We start from the raw sequence: 16478 nt of genomic DNA, 5'->3' as shown, positions 1-16478 counted from the left end.
TGTTTTGCTTCAAAAGTACCTTCAAGGTAATTTTTACTGTCACAGGTGCTCAGTTGTTTTGCTTCAGTACCTTCAAGATAAATTTGATTGTCACAGGTGCTCAATTGTTTTGCACCAATAATAACTTCCTAGTTGCCACCTGTGTTGCACCGCTCTTACCTGCTGAATGAAAATCCAGGCTATGGAAGTAACAAACCATAAATTCAAAACTAACCACTCAGTGGAGGAAATACAGTATATCAATTTATTAAAATTAGCTCCACCTTTACCAGCTGCAACATTAAAGTAACAAACACATTAATGCATGATAATTATAATCTAATAATAAACTATGTGTCATTCTGAAATGGGCCATTCTGCTTAATAAGTACTTTTACTTTTGGTACTTTGAGTATATTTTGAAATATATGAGTACTTCTTCCAACACTGCTGATAGTGATAAATGGATAAAAGCTAAATGACAAAAAGGAGAGCAGAAAAAGAAATATGTGATGATATGTGTGGGCGAGTTAAAGCTCGGTCGAAACATCCCACTCCTAAACAAAGAAAAACACACAAAATATCTGAACAGAATCTACTCACCACGACGCAAACAATAAAAACCTAAATTGAAAAAAAATGAATTCACACACAGACGTTGTGGATGGATGGAGAGCAGAGTGTGTTAGCGAGTGGGAGTGGATGTGTGTTCAGTCAGAAACACACTTCAGACCTCCTGTGTATCAGACGGCGTTCCATCATCACCACGAACATATGGCCTCCTTGAATTTTGCACGAGTTTTGTTGTGCGATAAACTCGTGTTGAAAACGCTATCGTGATAAATAATTGACCGTGAATGTACGGTATCTGTCTTCTGCAGGGCGCTGAACATCAGACCTATTTATGGAGCTGCTGCGAGTGTCAGATCCTTTCTGCACGGCTGTAAGGCTCAAGATTCAAACGTGTCAGTAATGACCAGACGTGGAGGCAGCAGTCGAATCATTTACTGAAGAAACAGTATCACATTGGAAACAACAAAGTCCTGGATTCACATTTTTATTTGAGTTAAAGCAGGTATCAGCAGTAAAATGCACTCAAATGGTGGGAAGGGTTTTATGGTACGTTAACCTGTTGGTCACCTCCACCTTTTTTCAGGAAAAATGCCTAAAATAACATCAGGAATATCTCCTCAACCATTTGGCCTAGATGCATAATTCTGGTCTCCTTTGAAAGGTCAGGAGCTAAGGAATATAAATCCAATAAATTAACATATTTATTTTCCCATTATCCCCCAAATGAAGATGCAATAAAGAAAAACATGATGTTTTCATCCTCGCCAGGTAAAAAAGTTATATATTTAATGCAATAAACGATGGAAACCATCATAAGATAGATTATAATGCAACTGGAATACACCTAGTTATCATAAAATACAAAAGTTAGTAGTTTTTTAAAAAATATACCAGGCGAATGTCCATGTTTTGGCGATATTTACTGTTTACATGTTCTCTTTTATTGGGAGTTGTCTTTAAAACACTATTTCTGTCCATAGAACCACGTTCCAAATAACATCCATCCATCGTCAACCACTTATCCTGCGTACAGGGTCGCGGGGGGCTGGAGCCAATCCCAGCTGACATCTGGCAAGAGGCGGGGTACACCCTGGTCATCGCAGGGCCACACATAGACAAACAACCAGTCACACTCGCACCTAAGGACAATTTAGAGTCACCAATCAACCCAGTCCGCATGTCTTTGGACGCAGACGCAGGGAGAACATGCAAACTCCACACAGAAAGGCCGGGGCAACTGGTGTTCGAACCCACGACCTTCTTGCTGTGAGGTGACAGTGTTAACCACTGCAACACCACGTCGCCCTCCAAATTACAGAAAGCTTCCAAAACATTGAAATATTGATAAAAACAGTGAATATTCATCAATATTCCTTTGACCAAAAGCACTCAATCGATCTGGATCGAGCAGACCTTTCATTTGATACCATGGATGTCTATGTAGCTCCTACGGATCGGCTACCAGACCGCGAAAATGACTGGGTGTTCCAAAGCGGCGCTTCTCCTCCTCTGACGAAAAAAGGCATTGGTATTTTCCAATAACCAAGATGGCGCCTGGAGATGTTTTTACTGACAAATCAGCTGATATTTGGGCTGAAAACGGCAAAAGTAAGTCAGTGGATGTGATTGTACATGTCTATTGGTGCGTTTGTTGTTCATTTTATCCAGCTAATTAGTCTATAATGTTGTTGATTTGAGTGATGTGAGCTATACAGCTGATCTCAGGGGGAGATTAGCTTTGGTTTGGACATGAGGATATGTTGTGATTAGAGATAACTGGATGCTTATAACTGCAGCCATGTACAGTGCTCACAGAGCGATTTATGTTGTGATATGAGTTCATTTAGATGCTTGGTGTTTGATGTGTGCTTGTTGTGGTTTGAGCTTCTAGCTGAGCCTCCTAGCTTCCCAGAGGTGTGTAGCATGGATAGGGTGATGCAACACTAGTTTTGGACATGAATTTACCATTTGCATTTTGCGCAAAAATGGCGTGCTGCCACTGGTACAGGGGGCGTCGGTGCTCAAAACTTCTACATCACCACATTTTAGAGGGAAATATTGTACTTTTCACTCCAATGCATTTATCTGGCAGCTTTAGTCACTAGTTACTTTACAGATTAATATTTTACTTAAACACATAAACTTAATTCTTACACACGAAACACGCCTGATCTCGTCAGATCTCGGACGTTAAGCAGGATAGAGCCTGGTTAGTACTTGCATGGAAAACCGCCTGGGAATACCAGGTGCCCTAAGCTTGGGCGGCACGGTGGTGTAGTGGTTAGCACTGGGGCGGCTGTGGCTCAGGAGGTAGAGCGGGTTGGCAGTTAATCGGCGGTTCGATCCCTGGCTCCCCCTGGTTGCGTGTCGAAGTGTCCTTGGGCAAGATACTGAACCCCAATTTGCCCCTGGCGGCTGTTCTGCCAGTGTATGAATGTGTGTGAATGCTAGTTTCCGTTTGAGCACTTAGGCTCAGTGTATGAATGTGAATGCAGATGTAGTGTAAAAGCGCTTTGAGTGGTCGAAAAGACTAGAAGGGCGCTATACAAGTACGGAGCATTTACATTTACTTTCACTGTTGCCTCATAAGAAGAAGGTATTTGGTGTGAACCTGGGTCATATTAAGCTTTTCTGCTTGGGTTCTCTCCGGGTGCTTCGGCTTCCTCCCACCGTCCAAAGACATGCAGGCTAGGTTAACTGGTGACTCTAAATTGCCCTTAGGTGTGAGTGTGAGTGGTTGTTTGATTCTACAGGTGCCATGTGATGGACTGGCCATATGTCCACGTGACCCTGCATGGATAAGTAGGTATAGGTAATAGATGTATGGACAGAAACTTTCACATTGTTAAATATTAAACCAGCCTTGTGGCCTCTTGTCATGTTTCAAATGTCTTTGAGTTGTTAGCAGTCCCACCAAAGAGACATTTACCCTATAAACCTCTCACATGGCTTCATTTTTATAACAGTTTGAGACCCAAAGAGATGAAAGCAGCTAATAATTCACAAAAAAGCAGCAATTACAGAAAATTCCAATAAGTTAAAACAGATTTTGAACAGTTGAAACTAGCTAACTGTATAAAGTAGGGCTGCAACCAACGACTCTTTTGGGAGTCTGTGGATTTTAGGAGTGGGCCAGTAGTTGCAATACTCAACCCTCAACACTAGATGCCACAAAAATTTACACACTGAATCTTTAAGTACATTACATAAGTCACGTGGTCTAAGTCACATGATGTTTAACACCTCGTAAATATTGTGAGACGGTGTTAGTTTGGGTAGATTTAGACAACAAAACCACCTGGTTTAAATTAAAATAAGAACATGGCGTAAGTCACCCACAAAACGTTATTTAACTTAAAACTTTGTATAACTTTGACTTTCACACCGGACAGGAACTTCAGTCTCCTGAGTTTACTTGACAGATCCGTCCATCCCGTCACCTCCTCACATACTCCTTCACCTGACAAAAACGTAAATATGGGTCATAATAAGCTGCTGGATAATCATCCTATATGGACGTTGTTCTGGTGAGGACGGGCTGTTTCAAAAAGCAAAACCTTTATAAAAACTTTAAACAAGGGTCACATTGTCCCCGAACAGCGACTCCTCCTCCTCCTCCTCCGGCTGTGAATATTTATCCCACAGGTTTAGAGATGTCACAGGTGCAAAGGGAGGTAAATTGTCGGCTAAAAAAAGAAGCAGAACCAGCATAATAAATGGCTTTAATAGTCCCTCTCATTGTAGATCATTACTTAAGATGACAGCAGACACATTATAGAGGCGAGCACAGCAATGATTAAAATTATAATTCAGACTCTTGGCAGGGCAGGAAGTGTGATCTCCCTGTGAGGCCCAGGATGGAGGTAAGACTCAGACTTCATTGAGATAAGCAGAAGGTTGTGAACTTGCGCTTTGTGTTTTCCAGAGATACCAAATCAAATCACATGTTACAGGAAATCAGATCATAACCAGATCTACAAGAACTGGCTCTCTGTGTGAGAAAAGGGAAAAGCACCATCACATAAAAGGATTAACACGAAACCAGCTGCCAGTTATTTAAGTACAGATTTTACAGAGAAATTAATTATTCAGATAAGTGAGAACTAAAACTTCAGAGGGAGAAAAAGTTGATGTTAGCAGTGTTTGGCAGCAGCTTACTAGTTTAACTAAATTTCTCAGTAGCGTCGTTGTTTTCTGAATGAAGCTCTTCCATTGAGTAGTGCGATAGCTTTCCATAGCATTTACATTTATCTGACGCTTTTACCCAAAGCAACTTACAGTTGCTGTACATGTCAGAGGTCGCACGCCTCTGGAGCAATGAGGGGTTAAGTGACTTGCTCAGGGACACAATGGTGAATGGGTCACAGTCGGGGATTGAACCCGGGTCTCTCACACCCAAGGCATGCACCGATCCTTGGGCTGATGTCTGCGACTTTGCTGCAGGGGAATAAAGATGCGCGTTTGAGTTTACTTTCTATTCTATAGTTACTCTAACACCTCTTGTGAGAAGGACCAGGGTCCAGCCTGGACAGCTCTTCCTCCAGTGAGGAGGAAACGTTGATATGCAGCGGCAGAAAGTTGTTTCCATTAGATGAGATGAGAAATTTCTCTCTCTCTCTTTCTCTCAGGCCTATTGCCATGAATGTTTAGGTTAAACAATTTTTGCCAGAGCAGAAATTCACATATTAACAATAAAAAAGAAGTAATTGAACAATGAAATGACATTATAAAAACTAAAGAAAGAGGAAACAACCAAAAACAAACTCAAACTCAACAAACTTGTGTGTATGTATATATATATATTAACTATAAAATATTAAAATAATAAAAGTAGCTTTTGCCACGTTGCTGTAGCTTAAGCTTAGCTTGCTACATTTCACTGGGGGTAGCCTGTGTTTTAGTACTCGAGACTGTTCTTGGTCTCAAGACCAGTCTTAAGACCACTTTTTGATGGTCTTGGTCTCGTCTCGGACTCGACCGCATTTGTACTCGGTCTTGTCTAAGGCTTTAAGAAGCTCGATGACACTCCCGACCTGTTAAATATGAAGCTACAGCTAGCAGCAAATTAGCTTAGCTTAGCGTAAAGCCTGGTTCTGTACAAAGGCAACACTGTCTACCCATCAGTGTCACATTAAAACAAAAACAGTAACAGTAAAACTGTAAACATGAGGGGTTATGTGCCAGTCCAACCTGTTCACACTCCCAAATTGCCACATATGGATGCATGATAAAGATGGAAATCCCCTTAGCGTCATAGATCAACGCACTGGGAGAAGCCCTGTAGCGTCGGTTTTTAATGCTAAAGGTAGGTGTAGGATATTTAACTGAAAAGACAGAGTGAGGAGGTGGTTTTGGGTGGAAGGAGGGCCAGAATCCCAGCCTTTCAACCAGGAGACCGGTGTTCAATACCTGTGTGAAACGAAAAGTCAGCATTAAATGTTTAACATTAATTAAAAGTTGCATAAGTTGCGTAAGTAAGTACTCAATGTTAAGGATGAGAAGTAGGATATTATTACACACCACTTCATAAAATATTATTAGATTTCATTCTGATTTGTTCCGCTGCGGCTGCAATGAAGTTCTGAACACAACAGCATTATGTTCAGACAGCGAGCCCTGCAGCCGAGCTGTGATTTTAGAGAGGAACTTTAATTAATTAACGGGACAGTTTCTTAGCTGGAGCCCATCTGTAGGCTGTAATTGAATTCTGCTGACTGTTTTCACATATTTAGATTGACTATTTTACGTGTCCAAAAAATAGGGAGCCTGGGGAGAGGGGTTAATAACCGAGAAAAAAAAATCCTATATGAAAGTGTGAAATTTACAGGAACAAAAATCGGACATTCCCTGAAATTAATGTAAAAAAAATAAATAAATCCCAAAATCCCTCTGGTGATTTCTTCTGAATACGCCCAATCCAAGGCAAAGTCTCTAAAGTGCATGATTGTGACTGTGGGTTAAACTCACGAGTATTTCCTCACTGCTAAATCCGATTGCAAAGTTTAATATAACTTTCCAAAGCATGCATAATACACGGCAGATGTGTGTGTGAGATGTTGCAGCCTTGCAAAGTGAAGTTTCTGTGACTATAATGTCAGAGAATATTCAGGTTTTTTACTTGTAGATTAATCTCGGAAATTAAATTCTGTCTCGGATTATTACCCCTTATGTGCAGTTGTACCTTTACATCTTAATCATATAAACGAAGAGCCCATAAAATACATAATAGAGATTTGAACTACAACAAGAACACTGTGCCAACAAGCCTCCTTTGCTTTGCCGGCCGCCATGAGATTAGATTTAGCTGTTAACGTGTCTTTACGTTCATAATTTCCTGATACTACCAATGTGCATTCCTCTGGAGAAACACGGAGCATGCGCCGTTGCGAAAAAATTCTGGGGTTAACACCGACTCCAGTGGAGGCGGTCAGAGTTTGTCAACCCTGAGTTTGCCTGATAACCCCGAGTTAACTCTGAGTAGGTTGAACTCCCTTCGTAGTGCAGGCCACTGGTCTGCAACGTGCCAAACATATGGCCCATGTAAAGTGAGACTGTGGTAAATTTATTTGGCCCAGATTTGGTCCACAACACACCCGACATCTGAGTTAAGGCAGCCACACTAAACATGAGACAACGCTGTAATTCAAGGCCAAATGTGGGCCCTAAGAAAAATAAAAATGTGGGCCGAACATTCATCGTCTTCTCAGAACAAAGAAACAGTGTTTTTGTACGGATTAAACAAACAAGATACTACGTGTTAAATAGTGAACTTTAAAGGTGTTAGTAGGCGGACTTGGTTACCTTTGGACAGAGCCAAGCTGTTCGTCTTGGTTTTGTCGGGTATTTCCTGTTTTATTTTGGTAAAATCCTTCACTATGTGTTGTTGTTCACTTCATTTTCATTCATTCTGTTTCCTGTTTGACTTGGTCATTCACCTCTCCTCTCGTTTCAGTTCACTACACTTCCTCCCCTGTGTGGTTGTCGGCTCTGCCCTGATTAGTCATCCTCACTCCTCTAGTGTGTATGTTTGGTCCCATCTTTGTCTTTTGACCCTCCCCAGTGTTTTAGACTTTCTGTGTTTTCCCCTGGACCTTGCCTGTTTCCTGGACTTTAGATATTTGCCTGTACCCTTTTGGATGTCTAACCCTAACCACTCAGTAAGCCTTTGTCCCTGTTTTTCCTTAAATAAATCTTTAAACTGTTCCTGCTTTGCCTTCTGGTTTCTGCTATTGAGTCCTAACCTCTGTTTTCCTGCTACTCCGCTAGTAGCAGTTACTGTGAAACTGTTTCCCCGTTTCCAGTCTTTATGCTAAGCTAAGCTACAGTAACCAGCTGCTGGCTGTAGCTTCATATTTAACAGAGTGGTATTGATTCTTTCATCTAATGCTCGGCAAGACAGTTTTGGGATGTTAAACAAATCCCTAAAATAATCACTAGCTTATAAAAAGCTTCAAAATGACTTAATTATCCCATAATCTATAAAAATTTAGTTTACAGTCAGTTTAGTGTTTACCCCTTTCAAGTAACTCAATGAGCACTTTTCTTTAATCTTAATATGAAACATGTAAGGGGCTTTAAAGGTATTCAATAAAGGAGTTTTGTTTGTCTGTGAATATAAGGTAAAATTAATATCAATATCAAATAATATCAATACCTCACTCTTGTTTTTCTAGTTTTGTCATATATAATGTTCATTTTGGAAAATAGGTACTATCAGGCCTTCAGCCGTGGATGATTCAGAGGCAAACAAGCACCAAACCTGTTTGCATAACAGTCTCTGCTGTATTGCTTCGTGGCAGCGAGGCCCGGCTGGATAGCAGAAGAGGAACGGTATGCTGATGAGCGAGAGGAGGCGATGTGGGAGACAGACCGCTGGCTTGGCGGGGCGGCGACTGGGTGAGTGGGTGTAATGATACCCTCATCTCAGGAAAACATGTCAGTCCTCCTGGCAAGCGAAGCTGAAGTCGTTGTCAGCTGCAGCCCGGAGCTCTGAGAGGAGAAAGCCCGGGACTGAGTGAGAGGATGCCAGATCAAATTTAGGACCAGCTGCGGAAGATCTGGGCAGAGAAACTGAACGAGAAATGGGGTGAACTCCTGAAAAGCTGGTTTAGATCATCAGAGAATAACTGAGTCAAATTAATCATGTTTGTGTTTTCCTGACAAGCTTCCTCTTGTGACGAGTCCAGCAGGTGAGTTGGGGGTTTAAAGTGAAGCATTGCTGTCACTTAAACTTTGGTTACTGAACATTTTTCTTTTTCCTTGCCTGGCTAGCTGCTTCCAGTCTCTATGCTAAGCTAGACCAACCAGCTGTGTAAAAATGACATTTAATTTTATGTTCCCATCTCACTCTCGGGGAGAGAGAGAGTAAATAAGCACATTTCCTAAAATGGTAAACTGCTCCTTTTAATCATGAAGATCTTTTAAAGGCAGTGACAATTTGGTCATTTACTAAAACCTCTGGTGGACTTGCTTTTAACCACACATCTGAAACAATATTAAAGGTTCAGAGTGTAAGTTTTAGTGGCATCTAGGTGGGTACGTACATGTATTTGTCACAATATAACAGGTTATGAAATGAAATTGAGTTTGTAACTCCCTTCTGCTACATAGCAGACACTACACATTAACACAGAAGCAATTATAAAAACAGTAAACAGAAATAAACTATAATCAGTGGAGCAGAGCTGAGGATGAATTAGAGTTTAAGTGTCTGATAGCTTGGGGGGCGAAGCTGCTCTGCAGTCTGGTGGTGTCTTTTCCCAGAAGGCAGCAGGGTGAACAGGCTGTGGCTGGGTGGGTACTGTCCTTTAGGGCCCGTGTCCACCAAAGCGTTTTTCGCCAGCTGAAAACGCCAGCTGCTTCTCAGGTGCAGCGTTTTTTTCTGACTGCTTTGGTTGCTATGATACATAAAGTTATGTTGGGTTCGGCGAGGACCACCGTTTGGTCCAAGAGCTGAGGTTGGATGAAGCCCGGTTCCAGGACAGTAAGCGTTACTATGGTGCGGTATTTGTCCCGCCCCTCCGCTACTGTGATTGGACAGCTGGGTAAAAAGTGACATTGACGAGCGCAGCGTTTTTCCCAAAGTTGAACATTTTTCACATGAAAGATGTTGTGGAAAAGTATGTGTTTTGCAGTGGTGAAGCTGAAACCATCTGTCATTTATTTTATGACTGTGTTTGTACCAAATTATTTTTGTTAGACTTGGAATATTTCTTTATTTTGCAGAATGATATTGATTGTAAAAGAAGACGTATTTTGAACCTCTTTATTTTGTATGGAAAGTTTTATATTCACAAGTGTAAATGGTTGAAGAAGAAACTACAATTAACTCTTTTTAAGATAGAAATTAACCATTACATAATTACTTTATTTGGTTTAACAGTTAAAATATGTATATTGTATATGTAAATATTTTTCTATAATGCCTTTGTTGTTTGTCACATGATACCTCTTTGTTCTTTGTTCTTTAGTTTTATTATTATTGTTATATTTTGTCATTTAATACAATTAATAAAAAATACATTTAATAAAAAAAAAAAACTCTCAGAGACCAGAAAAAAAACGCTTCGTCACGCCGCTGGCGTTTTTACCAGGTTGTAAAAATGCGGCGCTCCCATTGCAATGAATTGAAAAAAGACGCTGGCATCAGAAAAAAACAGTTTGGTGGACACGGGCTCTGCAGGCACCTCAAATCACTGATACCACTGATGCTCCGGAGATGGGTACCAGTGATCTTCTGAGTAGTTTTAATCACCCGCTGCAGAGCCCTAGTGGTGAGAGTTGCAAATTGCAACCAACAGCTCACCCCCCCTTTGCAAGCGTGTAGAATAAGCGAGATGCTCTGTCGACTCTTGTGCAAAATAATAGGTGTGGTCCTCCATTAGTCCAAATTTCTCTTCTGTTCGTAGTTTTAATAAACCAGACGACCACCACTCCTACTAATACTACTTCTTCTTCTTCTTCTTCCTCCTTCTTCATACATTTTCAAACATGGCGGTGCAACATGGTGACGTCCACGTAAGAGTATGAAGATAGAAATGTCTCATTCTAAGGTAATAAAAACATTATGTGAACTGAAAACATAATTAGAGATTCTATATTGCAATCAAGATTAATCAAGATTAATTGATCAGTCAATTCACAGAAAATCTATTGCAAACAATTTCTGTTTATGTAATTGTCAGACATTTGTATGTTCTTTAACCTTTGTTGGATTGCATGTGCCTCCCACTTTTACAGAATAAGTAATAGAAAGGTGATATTTTGGGAACTTGCGATGAGTATCCCACATTTTAAGATAGGCTGATTGATTCGTTTTACAAACCATGGATTTAAATAATCAGTAGTTGCAGCCCTAGGCTTAGCACAAGTAGTCTTTCATGTTTAATTGAAGTACTTCTGCTGGAGAGAGGTTCTCTAAAATCAATCCCTCCGTGGCCCTATCGCCACCCAGCTTTCATGTTGCGTGCTTTAAACAAGCGCACCCAGCCCCACATCTTCCCTCGACTTCTGCTGCGAGTTTGAGAGACTTCAGGCACCTGCTGCATTATGAATTCATGCAACTGTCTTAAAAGTATTGTGAGAATATGTGAAATTATTGCTGAGTGTAAGACTTCTCAGTCTTTCCCCGGTTGCCGTCAGACAGCGGCTCTCTCAGCCCTTTTGGATCACGTGGATCAGCCTCCCCCCCACCTGCCCACTCAGGTCCAAACACACCTTCATTCCTCTGAATTACACGGCCGATTTAAAGCACGCCGTTGATGTGAAGACTTTCCAAAGTGTAAAGACTTAATCATGTCGATTTGTCTGTGCAGCGCTGACAAAAGGCAGAGAACATCAAACCAAGACAAAGGAGGCAGTTCTGCTTCTGTAACTGTTCATTTACCAGACAGATTTGTTTTTAATCACAGCTAAATATTTTCAGATGATTTAAAGACGTTATTCTGTGCACTTCATCCACCAAGACCGAGAAATATTTCTTTTGATACAAACACTTCTGAGACAAACTGTATGTGCTCTCCTGCCTCCATTACTCATTCACAAGTTGCTGAGCATGACTGATTCTCTTAAGAACTTCTTACATACTAGATTCCCAGCCTGTAATCAATGAGGAACTCAAAGTTCAGATGTTACAGACAAGTTAAGACGAGGGAGGTACCAAATTACATTTATACTTTTCTCGTAAAAAGCATGAATTTGTTGACAGAAATCAATATGAGTGAGTTGCTGTGAGCTAAATAACAGATGCAGTGGTGGAGGAAGAATTCAGATACTTACTGTTAGCAAAAGTACTAATACCACGCTAAGTAAAAGTCCTGTATAGAAAATAATAGTGACATATAATTAAAGCAGTAAAATGTCCCTGTACCTATTACATATTCTCTCATCAGATTCTTCTTCCTCATCATTAATGGAAAGCAGGATGTCACTGCAGTAGTTGCAGAGCTGGAGCTCATTCTGAACTGTTTATTATTTATATTCTTTTCCTTCTGGATCAATCTGCTGATTATTTTCTCCATTAAATCGATTGATTGTTTGGTTTGTAAAGATTCTGCTGTCACAGTCACCCAGAGCCCAAAGTGACACGTTCACAACGCTCGTTGTGACCAAAGCTCGACGTTATTAACAAATATTCACCTGTGAGAACCATCAAATGTTTTTACACCACTTAAGCAAAATAGTTTTTCTGTCAACCAACCCTTCAACTGTACTTGAATCAGAAATCAGAAATACTATATTGATCCCAGAGGAAGAAATTATTTTGTTACAATTGCTCAATTTGCAGATCAAGGTATTAAGGAATAGAAATAATAGATAATAGAAAGTGGGAAAAAATATAAAAGATATGTACAGTATTTCACAGTGTTAAACATTTAATAAAAGATATAAACTGTTGGGTAATTTGTTTTTAATTTGTAAAGTAACTGAAGCTGTCAGATAAATGCAGTGAAGTAAAAAGTACAATATCTCCCTCTGAGATGTGGTGGAGTAGAAGTAGAAAGTGGCATGGAAAGAAAATTCTCAAGTAAAGTACCTCAAATTTGTACTTTGGTACAGTATTTGAGGAAATGTACTTCGTTACTGCTTACGCAATCTGCCTGCAAGCTGCGACAGCGGCCGTTTTTTCATGTGGATAAAGTAGCTAAAACACATGCCTGAAGTGTGTGAGAGACCCGGGTTCGATTCCCACTGTGACACATCTACTAATGTGTCCCTGAGCGAGACACAAGACACTCTTAATTTGTAAAGGAACCAAAGCTGTCACACAAATGTGGCGCAGTACAAGTACAATGTTTCCTTCTGAGATGTGGTGAAGAGGAAGTAGAAAGTTACATTAAAAAAAAAATAGACTTAGAAAAAGTAGCTCAAATTTGTACTTGAGTAAATGTACTTTCACCACTGGTAAAAACAGACGGCTCTTGCTGCCAACAGTGAACTCATGCACTACGAATTATGTTGTTTTATCATCATTTGTGTGTCGTTGAATGTGTTAGGGAAGTTTTGGCTGACAGACTTGTTTTTCCCCTCGAGCTTCAGTCAATACGCAGACTGTGGAGTCATGGTGTTGAAAGCTAGTGAACCGGGTAACCCGTCTGTGGTGAGCAGTTTCAGCTTTAGCGGAGATGTAATGAATACTAGAACTCACTCCACCAAGTCTGCAGAGTCATCTTCACTTAATTCACTAAATACTTTGAAATGTTAAATGTGGATCTGCATCAAAATACACCGTCATCCTGTCTGGGAATATCAGAGCTGTGAACATGGACTAAAGGTAAATAGAAAACTGCAAACGAAGGCTCCTCCTCGATTTTAAATTGTCAATATCACATTGTAGATTTTAAATTGGGGAGCCGCCAATCAGAAACCCACAACAGCCAATAGTCGTGTTTCCATCAAAATTTTTTTTAGAGTTTTGCAGATATTATCGGCCGATATAAGCAACTTGCAGATATATTGTTTATAGCCGATATGACTATTAAAAAAGAGGAACAGAGTCGCATCCTTCCCTCGTGTCTAAATATTTCCTAACATCTCCAACAGCCGATAACGCAGCCTGTTGCCAAATTAGCCACAAAGCTAATGCCGCGTTTATCAGTGGAGGACGCTAACATTAATGAGCGATTAAACTGTAATGTCTGTAGTTACAGTTGGCGTTCAGAAATGATTAAAGTCCTTGTGAATAAACGTGAGCTGAACAAGTATCTAACACACGCAGGTCTTCGTTGTAGACAGTCATTAATTCATGGGCAGCGTTTCCTCTGCGTCACTGTGTCATAGAGCCAGAAATGGTTTCTGTTGCATTGGATAGAATTAACAGAGTGCAGGTGATAAACTAGATCATCGTGGCAGATTATATGTAAGGTAATAACTACTGCACGACAAGGAAAAAAAATAATAAAATAATAATATATATATATATATATATATATATATATATATATATATATTATTTGTAGGAGAGCAATGACATTAGAGATGAGGTATGGTATTATTATTTTTAGCTGTAGTACTATATTGGTATTTTTTATAGTTTCTATTTCGCTGGCCCCCACAATACATACAGTATTTAATTTAATGTTCATTATTATTAGTTTTTTACTTTAAAATAAATCAGATATTTTAAAAATGTTTTCTATAGTTTTATACATTTGACTCTTTTTAGTTTTATACATTTCAACTTTAATAAATGTTGCTGTGCTTTTGTTAAAAGTACTGTTTCTAACAATACAAGTTTATTTTTAAACAGTATTATGTCATGGTATCTTGGTCTCTCTCTTTTAAAATCCTCAAATATCAAAATCGGTATCGGACTTAAAAATCTCATATCGATCAGGCTCTAATTTTTATGCGCATTTTGAAGCATCGCATAAGAAAAGGTTGATGGAAACCGCTTCTAATCAAAATTCAAAAAACGTCCTCAGTTATGCAAAAAAGTTTTTACACTCGCTTGAGGTGGATTTTGCCTTTTTGAAAAAAAAAAAAAGTGAGATGGCATAAAAATAGCGAACATTTACGTTTCATTAACTTTTCTCAGAACTTCAGGTCCCTGCGACTGGTTTTGTTTTCAGTTTGCAACATCTACTTATTTATGACATCCATGCGTAACGTCCAACGAAACTACTTGATGAAAACCCGCCTAATTCATATTTTCTGTTTTATTATTTTTTTATCTACGACATTTCAAAAGTCTTGACAATTAGATGGAAACACAGCTAATGAGAGCGAGCTGAGCGGGAAGCGTCACCAGCGTGTTGTGTATCTGCTCCATAAAATGTATAAACCTGCTGATTCCCTCTTCTGAGCCTCGAGTTCCTCCAAAGTTTGATTCTCTTCTTTTGGGTTTTCATAAACATAAATAAAATTATTAAACTTTCCTGAAATGAACATGTCATGGGATCTTGTCAAATTGTCTACTTGCTGTCTGCCCTTATCATTTTATACTGAGTGTCCTTGTTATTGATCGTTTAGTGCTTTTCCAGACAGATGATGAGCACTCGGTGTCGCCCTGCCTTAAGCTCAGTGAATTCTGGGAAATACTTTTCCTGCATGTCTGAACAGGAAGGTCCAGGCCGGTGAGTGAGAGAGTGAGTTTTGTTCCGTAAACTGCAAACTTCCCTATGGAAACACCACCTGAATTACCTCATTTGTCATTTTCTTTGTCTTGCTGACCTCTGATTCTTTAACAATGCTCTGCAGAGTGCGACTAGTTTATAAGACTGTCTCATATTCACAACAAAAAGCGAGCTGTGGGCCGAAGGGAGAAACTGCAGTTGCAGCAGGGAAATTATGTTCATGTTTAAGATGAAAATCACAAAATTGGTTGTGATGTTTCACATCAGCGGGCCCTCGCTGAGCTTACTCAGTGAAAACAAAGGGTCAGGTCCCACAGCTTGTTTCATTTACATCTCCTACAGAGCTGATTACACTCAAATATATATCATTACAGTGTTTGGGGTGTTCTTTTAACCTTTATTTGGTCCAGTAGCGTAAGATGCAGTGCGACAAATCAGGGAAACAACACACTTATGTAGACAGATTCCGCATCATAATCCACACTGCAGTCAACATCAAGAATAACACGTTTAATGCAGTCCTCTGTCCCCCACCAAACTACATCCAAAAAACACAATCATTTACAGAGAGTCTGGGTAATGCTTTATTTACTGTAAAGAAATGTGTCATTTGGTACTTATTGAAAGGAAAAACAGATTTTCAGAGTATTTTCCTTTCCGTTCTCATTCCCAACTCGTCGTAAATGGACGCTTGGTCAACACCTTTGGCGTTGCTCTTTAACGCCCTGGGTACCCTTTAGCAGTCCAACAACACAAAAGCACAGTAATCCAACAATGAAACAGGTGAGAAGTCCAAAAAACAAAGCAACAAAAACAGTATATAGTAACAGTCTAAAATGACAACAAATGTCCAAAACAAATAAGACACAACAGCGACAGCAGCAACACTGGATAAACAAGAGGGAGGGGTGAAGACAACGTGGTGCAGGTGACACACATCAGACAATCAGTGCACAAAGTTGGCCCGATTATCGGCGCCAATATTCAGCATTTTTCCAATAATCTGCATCGGTCATTTTAAAAACAGATAGCCGATATAATTAATTATATCCCCTTTCCCCTATTCCCTTGGCTCTTACACAGCCGCCTCACTCTGTCTGCTCAAGTACAGTTTCCTGCCCACAGTACTACTAGCTGATTGGTTACAAGTCACAGCAGGGGTGGAATGAATCTCTTACTGGCACCTTCTCCCTCCTACTCTGCTCTCTGTTTCTTGTGTTGCGGGCCAAACAAAAAAAATCTGCCGTCAAATGCGCGACCGGAGATGCAGTAGCGTCAACATCAGCTGCGGTCCCCGGCGTAGAGCATGCGCAGGGACTCGAAGGAGTAAAGGAGAGCCGTGGCCCCTGCCAG

Source organism: Micropterus salmoides, unplaced genomic scaffold, assembly GCF_014851395.1.
Source record: "Micropterus salmoides isolate LMB-PRFRI ecotype aquatic unplaced genomic scaffold, ASM1485139v1 Ms_hic_scaffold_18, whole genome shotgun sequence".
In the NCBI taxonomy this organism is placed as follows: Eukaryota; Metazoa; Chordata; class Actinopteri; order Centrarchiformes; family Centrarchidae; genus Micropterus; species Micropterus salmoides.
This window is presented reverse-complemented; position numbering follows the sequence as displayed.